The following is a 9109-nucleotide window of genomic DNA, read 5'->3' on the forward strand; positions in this document are numbered from 1 at the left end:
TTTTAACTGGTCAAAAGTAGCGAAAGCACTCTGTCCGGTTAATTAGGAATTTTTAACACTATTAGGAAATGATTTTGAAACTATTTTCGGACGTGTTTGTAGGTTTAAAATACGGATCCTTGAGCGGAAGCCATGGATCTCTTTTAAGTCAAACTTTCCAAATCAAAATCACTTTTTAACTAAGTCAAGAATTATATTTCTTAAAAATAGGTTTACTACTTTAACGCAACAAGCACCCTTCATAAGTGACAATGAATGGCATTAATTAGAGAGTAAACTCGATTCTGAATACGCGTAAGCGATAGTTCCTGTTAAATTGATTCTTCTCAAAGTAGAAAATATTGCCCCATAAGTAGTTCTATTTAGAAACAATTGGAGTATTTCCTAACTAATGTGAATTACATCTGGGCCTGCATTTTTCATCTCAATTTATTTACTTCATTATTTCCTTTTCTGTGTATGTGAACTTACTTATTTGATTTGCCTTAGATAAACACCGTAACAATAGAAATCGATAGATTGACAATTTGGTCTCTGTGGGAACGATAATCTTTTGTATTACTTTGATGTGTTCCGTATACTTGCAGATAGAAAACCATATCATCAAGTTTTTGGCGCCTCTGTCGGGGACCAATTACGTCAAATTTTCGTACCATGTTGTTACACTGTCTAGACTAAGGCCCTATTAGCCGGTAAATGCTAAAAACTCGCAGTACCACAAGTTTAGAGGATCCAATAGCAAAACCAGAGTGATACGCTCGTGCACGTCGTTTGCTCCAAAGAATTAGGAGAGCAATGGCCGAAGATCAAAACCGAAGACCACTTAAGGAATTCGCCCAGCCTTCTAACGAAGAACCCAGTTATAGTATAGTAAACCCGGTTATTCCTGCTAATGATTTCGAATTAAAACCCTCTTTATTACAACTAGTACAACAAAATCAATTCGCGGGTCTCGCTACAGAGAACCCAAATCAGCATTTAAATTTTTTTATCCAATTAGTTGATACGTTCAAGACCAACGGTGCTTCGCTTGAGCCAATTCATCTAAGACTATTCCCATTTTCCCTCAGAGATAGAGCACGGTCTTGGTTAGATTCCCTTCCGGCTAAATCGATAACTACTTGGGAAGACCTTAGGAGAGTGTTTCTTGCAAGATATTTCCCCCCGAGTAAGACTGATGTCCTTCGAAACCAAATAACCAGATTCACTCAAAATCAGGGTGAATCACTTTTTGAAACCTGGGAAAGATATAAAGAACTACTAAGAGCTTGTCCACACCATGGCCTAGAACAATGGCTGATTATTCACACCTTTTATAATGGACTTCACTATAACACAAAGATGTCCATCGACGTTGCCGTCGGTGGTGCTCTGATGAACAAACCTTACCCCGACGCTTGCGCTCTCATCAAAGATATGGCACAAAACCATTACCAATGGGAGTCGGAACGAGCATCAGTGGAGAAAAGGGAGACCAAAGGAGGAATACATGAGGTAAACTGTATGGACATGATAAAAGCTAAAATGGACGTTTTAGCCCTGAAGGTTGAACACATGTCTACAAATCCTACAGGTGCAATAGTTGTAGATTGTGAAATTTGTGGAACCAAAGGACACCATGCACCAGAATGCGATCTGTTAACTGAATCAAACTCAGACCAGGTCAATTATTCCCAAGGAAACCCGTTTTTAAACACTTACAACCCTGGATGGAGGAATCACCCAAACTTCTCTTATAAAAACAATAACCATATTCAAATCTCTACACCTCAAAGACCACCAGGTTTTCAAGCTCAAAAACCAATCCAACCTATGCATGCCATTCCTCAAAATCCAAACCTTGAGAAAATCATGGAGAACTTCATTTCGGCCCAAACTCAGCAAAAAAAAAAGAGTTCCTAAACCAAGATATTCATGTAAGTGAACTGATCACACAATTAGGAACTAAGGTTGATTCGATAATCACTCACAATAAGATGCTTGAAACCAAAATCTCATAAATAGAACAACAACAAGCCCCTCGGGCCACACCTGGAGGGAAATTTCCTGGACAACCTCAACCTAACCCCCAAGGGCAAGCTAACGCTGTTACCATACAAAGTGGGACCATTTATGACGAACCTGTAAAACTAGCCTTGAGTGGATCAGAGGCTTCTAAGAAAAACATTGTGTCTATAGATGAAGTAGAGGAACTAGAGGGACAAAAAGACCAGGAAGTGAAAGATAAGGGAGAAGATAAAGATAAAGTTTATGTTCCACCCTCTCCTTATAAACAACCAATTCCATACCCGCAAAGACTTAAACAACCCAAAATTGATAACCAATATAAAAAGTTTATAAAGGTGATCGAGAAACTCCACGTAGAAATCCCATTCACCTAAGTCATCATCCAGATACCATCTTATGCTAAATTCCTTAAAGACATCTTGACCAACAAACGTAGGCTTGATGATCCCAAACCTTTAGAGTACAACTCCATTACTGAGAATAAACTTGCTAAGAAGGAGAAAGATCCCAGAAGCTTTTCCATACCTTGTATTTTAGGGAATCATGTTATAGACAAAGCATTCCTAGACTTGGGAGCAAGCGTAAGCTTAATGCCTTTAGCAGTTTGTAGAAGGTTAAACCTAGGAGAATTGCAACCGGCTAAGATGTCTCTCCAATTAGCCGATAGATCTGTAAAATATCCAATAGGCATATTAGAAGACATTCCAGTTAGAATCGGACAACTTTATATCCCAATAGATTTCGTGGTAATGGACATTAAAGAAGACGACGAAATCCCAATCCTCCTTGGTAGACCTTTCTTATCAACAGCGGGAGCCATAATAGATGTTAAAAGAGGAAAATTAACTTTTGAAGTAAGTGATGAAAAGATATAATTTATACTTTCCAAATTCCTAATGGCACCAGCCATAGAAGACTCATGTTATGCCATCAATATCATTGATGAATGCATAAGGGAGCTAGATCAAGAAGGACCTCCCGAGACAATGAAATTTCCCTCGAATCTCATAAGAGAAGACAACAGATTTGGAATGGAGCCTTACATGGATGACAACCTTTATGAATTCTTAAAACTTACCCCAAACTATATGCCATGTCCTAAGAAACCATTTATAGAACTTAAGGGGCTACCCAAGAATCTAAGATATGAGTTTTTAGATGAAGAACTAAATCAACTCGTTATAGTGAGCGCCACCTTGAATGAAGGTGAAACGAATCAACTTTTAGACATCTTGCGAAAGTATCCCTCAGCTTTAGGATATAACATATCTGATCTCAAAGGGATAAGCCCATCCGTGTGCATGCACCAGATCTTGCTGGAGGAAGATTCTAAACCTTCTAGAGAACATCAACGAAGGATAAACCCTATAATGAGTGATGTGGCTAAGAAAGAAGTACTGAAACTACTAGAGGCTGGTATAATTTATCAAATTTCAGATAGTAAGTGGGTGAGCCATGTACATGTGGTACCTAAAAAAGGAGGTGTCACAGTTGTGGAAAATGAGAAAGGCGAGCATGTAGCTAAGCGTGTGGAAAACGGTTTGCGTATGTGCATTGATTACAGAAAACTAAATAAGGTAACTAGGAAAGATCATTTCCCTATCCCATTCATAGATAAAATGCTTGAACGTCTATCTAGACACTCTTAATTTTTCTATTTAGATGGATACTTGGGATTTTTCCAAATTCCTATTCACCCCGAAGACCAAGAGAAAACAACCTTTACATGCCCTTACGAAAAATTTGCCTATAGATGAATGCCATTCGGACTTTGCAATGCCCCAACTGCCTTCCAACACTGTATGATGTCAATCTTCGCAGATTTCCTCGATGAGATTATAGAAGTTTTTATGGACAATTTCTCAGTATGCGGATTCAGTTTTGAAAGTTGTCTAGCTAACCTTGAGAAAATTCTAGAAAGATGCATGGAAGCAAACCTTATGCTAAACTGGGAAAAATGTCACTTTATGGTTACAGAAGGAATAGTATTAGGACATATAGTCTCGGAAAAAGGCATTGAGGTTGATAAATCCAAAATAAAGGTTATAGAAAACCTCAAACCACCTAAGACCATTAAGGAAGTCCGAAGCTTTCTTGGACACGCCGGTTTCTACCGACGCTTTATTAAAAACTTCTCTAGAATAACCAAACCTTTGACTAGCCTTCTAATGAAAGATATCGAGTTTATTTTCGACGAAAAATGTATTGAAGCATTTAACCTTTTGAAACAAGCATTGATTTTCGCACCTATTATGCCACCTCCAGATTGGAACCAACCTTTCGAAATCATGTGTGATGCTAGCGATTACGTTGTTGGTCTTGTTCTAGGGCAAATAAAAGACAAGAAATTACATATAATTTACTATGCCAGTAGAACCCTGGATGCCTCCCAACTTAACTATGCAACAACCGAGAAAGAAATCCTCACTGTTGTTTTTGCTATTGATAAATCTCGATCTTATCTGGTTGGAGCTAAAATTATAGTTTATACAGATCATGCAACTTTTTGATACCTGTTAAGCAAGAAGGATTCTAAACCTAGGTTACTTCGATGGGTCCTTTTACTACAAGAGTTTGACCTGGATATTCGAGACAAGAAGGGCACAGAAAATGTAGTTGCTGACCACCTTTCTAGGCTTGAATATTTAAAACTAAACCTAGTGCCTATAAATGACGATTTTACCTATGATAGACTTATGGCTAAAATCGAAACCATTTAGGTTGATGACTCTGACTTTTCAATGGTTTGGAACATTGAAAAAACTCTAGCAGTGACCAACATACCTTGGTACGCTGACTTTGTTAATTACCTAACTGTTGATATCATACCCCACGAACTTAACTACCAACAGAAGAAGAAATTCTTTAGTGATGTAAGATATTTTTATTGGGACAAACCACTCCTTTTCAAAAGAGGGACAAACGGAATTTTTCGTCGTTGTGTCCCTGAAGAAGAAGAAGTAGAAAACATCATAAAACATTGTCACTCTGCATCTTATGGTGGACATGCAGGCACATCTAAGACATACGTTAAAATTCTTCAGGCTGGCCTTTACTGGCCAACATTATGACGCGATGTTCATGCTTACATTGTCAGAGGTGATCGGTGCCAACGTATTGGGAGCGTCTCAAGACGTGACGAAATGCCATTAAGAAATATCCAAGAAGTAGAAATCTTCGATGTTTGGGGGATTGATTTTATGGGACCATTTTCATCATCAATGGGAAATAAATATATCTTAGTAGCTGTTGACTACGTGTCTAAATGGATTAAGGCTATAGCCTCACCTACAAATGACACACAAGTAGTGATTAAGTTATTGAAAAATAACATATTCCCTAGATTTGGAGTACCGCGCCTTGTTATAAGTGACGGTGGATCACATTTCATATCCAAATTTTTTTATAAACTTTTAGATAAATATGGAGTTAAGCATAGAGTAGCAACACCTTATCACCCGCAGACTAGTGGACAAGTGGAAGTATCAAATACGGAGATTAAGCAAATCTTAGAGAAAACTGTTTCAATATCCAGAAATGATTGGTCTCAAAAGCTTAAAGAAGCATTATGGGCCTATAGAACCGCTTATAAAACCCCTATAGGAACCACCCCGTACCAATTAGTTTATGGAAAATCTTGTCACTTACCTTTTGAGCTAGAACATAAAGCCTATTGGGCCATTAAAACCCTAAATTTGGATTACCTAGCAGCTGGTGAAAAGCACATTCTAGACATTCATAAATTAGAAGAGCTATGTCACAATGCTTATGAAAATGCCATAATATATAAAGAAAGAACTAAAGTGTGGCATGATAAGAGAATTGTAAAAAAGTATTTCAACATAGACGATCATGTTCTCCTTTTTAACTCCAGGTTGCGACTTTTTCCTGGTAAGCTGCGCTCAAGACGAACTGGCCCTTACGAGGTCTCAAAGATCCTAAAGTTTGGAGCAGTTGAAATTAAGAACCATTCTTGTAATCCCTTCATAGTAAATGGGCAAAGGCTAAAGCACTACCAAGGAGGTGACATCCCTACTAATTACTCTTGCCACACACTGATCGATCCACCTGTCCCTACTTCTCAAATATGAGTCTCTAATCGTCAAGCTAAAGACGTTAAATAAGCGCTGTGTGGGAGGCAACCCATGATTTTTCTCTATTTTCTCACTTTATTATTTTCTTGCATTGTTTTTATTCGATGTTTTATTTATGTACTTAACTGGACTAACCTTCGTAATATTTATGTTTCAGGTTTCAGGTCCCATCACTCTCCATAGCATTCTCCACTAACCATATTTTTCAGGATGCAGAGTTTTGATGATATACATGTTGTGTTCAGGGATGAAATTCAGAGAAAGCGATATGCGGTCCTATCTGAGCGTCCCATGTTACCCACTAGGTACCCTGACCCTGATTTCATGGAAACCTTAGGTCTTGAGGCAAGTGTGAGGTACCTATGCAATCAAATTCAATGGGAAGAATATGTTGAGGCCATGCATGTACCCTACAGGAACCTAACCCTGGAATTCTTACGTTCCCTCAGCTATGAACCCTACATTGGAATTCGTTCTTAGAGAGGCTATATTAACTTCAGATTGTTTGGAATTGAGTACACCTTCAATCATAAGGAGTTTGCTGAGTTACTTGGTTTTCAGTGTGGCCTTGATGTTATGCCTAAAATCCATTTAGGCTATTTTATACAGGATGGGATAGACAAGTTCTGGAGTGATATTACAGGAGGAGGGAGCCTTGACCCTTCTACCCAGTTGTCCAACATAATCCATAACCCAACCTTCCGATACTTCCATATGATCCTAGCCCACACTTTCCTTGGAAAGAGTGATATTGATACCCATGTTAGTGCTGAGGAAATCCTTTTTCTATTTTGTATCACCCAGTCACGCCCTATAGCCTCTAGAAACTTTCTAATTGACAACCTTAACCTTATAGCCAAATCTTCTAAAGGACTTATTCATGTGAGAAGAACTGTGACACATATAGCATCTGCCATGGCTCTTGATAGAAAATTAGTTCACCTGACTTCTTATTGTGGCTACACCCTGATAGATGTTACCTTCTGTTTAGATCGTGGCCTGATGAGGAGAGCCTCCTTTAACCCGAACCAATATAAGCTCCTGATCAATCATAAGACCATCCATTACTTTACTTTACTTGATCCCACGAAGACTAATGTCCATAACAAAGCAAATTGGACATATGCCTTAGAAGGCCAGGATGAGACACCTGATGCACCCAGATCCCCTCCAGTACCAGAATACCATCCCTTACCACCATCAGATAGGACCACGGTGCTTTCTAATAATTTTGATCTGCAGAGACGCAACGTTCACATTGAGCTTATTGAGTTGCGCAAAGAAGTGGCCATCCTTCGCCAGGAGGTTACTGATCTTACCTTACAGTTAGAGGTGTCTGACGCTACTAATGCCACATAGGTTGATTGCCTATACCAAGAAATCGGCGATCTCCGTTGTCAGCTAGCAGAGGCACGAGATTCTAGTTTCACTGAGGAACCATCGACGCACTGAGGACTACGTTTTCCAGCTTTTATCACTTTATTTATTTAGCATATTCAGACATATATCTATATCTATTTCCTAGTTTCTAGATTTATTTTATTTCCGCATAGATTTGTTTTTTCTCATCTTTTCCCTATGATATTATCACATCATATAATATTACTTCTTTTATGTTTCTATTTTATTGTTTCTTTAAATATTTTATTTTATTTTATTTTATTTTCTTATGTTGAAAAAAATTAATTATATCATGCATGTGCAAATACATGGAAGAAGAACATATTAGAAGTTGTTGTGCATACCCCCAAAATGACTCAAAGAAACCAAGACCAAAGACCAATTCATGAAACCGACCCAGCAAGAACAACAAAGATGGCGGGCGCCATCTAGTCCAAGCAGCCGCCATGGGGTCTGAATATATTTCGGACAGAATTGAAGAAACCACCATTTTTACCCCAAAAACCCATCTTCAACCTCTCAAATCCCCCATTTTCTCCATTCCTGACCACCATTAAAACCCACTCAAATCCCATTAAATTTCCATTCAAACAAAAATCCACTACCAATCCTACTTCCATTTCCAATTTCCACTATTAAAATCCCATTTCACCATCTTCCCCTATAAAACCCAATTTTCTTCCTCAATCATCACCAAGGGAAAAAAAGAGAATTATCAAGTCACTTTTCGAAGAGGAAACCCCGGAGATAGGCAAAGGAGGATATTCGAGGAGTTGCAGACAAAGCAAATTTTCTCCACCAGGTATATCGATGAAAAGTGTCTGTATAATTTGGGGATTTTTCATATTGTTTACTATATGTTAGATAATTTAGGATTGCATGATATTTTTATAAAAAAAGGAACCTACATTTGAGTACCTGACCTAGGAATTCTTAAGTTCCCTAATTTATATTGTTCATCCTAACACTACTAGCACATGTGGTACTGTATGGTTTAGAATGTTTAATGTTGAATATGAGTACACTATCGATGAGTTAGTAGGTTTGTTAGAAATTCCTTACGGGGAAGGTTCCCTCTGTGAGACACCCTTGGACTCTGAATGGTCATCTGAGACATTTGAATTTTGGAAAAAATTGACAGGTTTAGACACTGACTCTTTTGAGGGGAACCTGGCCTCAAGTATTCATAACCCAACCATACGCGTTTTTCGCTATCTGTTGGCTTGCACAATTTTTGGTCGGGAAAATCCTAATAAAATCAATGCCAAAGAACTATTATTTTTGCAGGGTAGCCTCACAAAGAGAAAAATTAACTATGTCCCCTTTATGCTTGCACATATGTGTGTCGTTCTAAAAAAGGGAGGGACTATTTCTTTTGGAGGCTTAATTACCTCAATTGCTAGAGCTTTGCATCTTGACGCTGAGTTGGCTACATTAGAACCATTACCTTACCGCATAATAAATTTAAATTTTTTAAAAGATATGCGATTATGCAGGGTGAGGAAAGAGGGCGGTTATAACCTTATGGTTCATAGTGTAGCTATCCCAAGAGTAGTTTTACCTTGCTCTCGATGTACAGATGTGCTCCTTGAGAGAAATTGGATCTA

At 38.3% G+C, this 9109-nt stretch overlaps 1 non-coding gene across 1 annotated transcript; it reads right to left on the reverse strand.

Annotated features, from left to right (window-relative positions):
* Positions 1–1179: 1179 nt before the first annotated feature.
* On the reverse strand, positions 1180–1286 carry LOC127109424 (small nucleolar RNA R71). The gene has a single exon (XR_007796716.1). It is a non-coding gene; the product is annotated as a small nucleolar RNA R71 (small nucleolar RNA).
* Between the last annotated feature and the right edge of the window lie 7823 nt (positions 1287–9109).

Source organism: Lathyrus oleraceus, chromosome 7 (assembly GCF_024323335.1).
Source record: "Lathyrus oleraceus cultivar Zhongwan6 chromosome 7, CAAS_Psat_ZW6_1.0, whole genome shotgun sequence".
Taxonomy (NCBI): domain Eukaryota; kingdom Viridiplantae; phylum Streptophyta; class Magnoliopsida; order Fabales; family Fabaceae; genus Lathyrus; species Lathyrus oleraceus.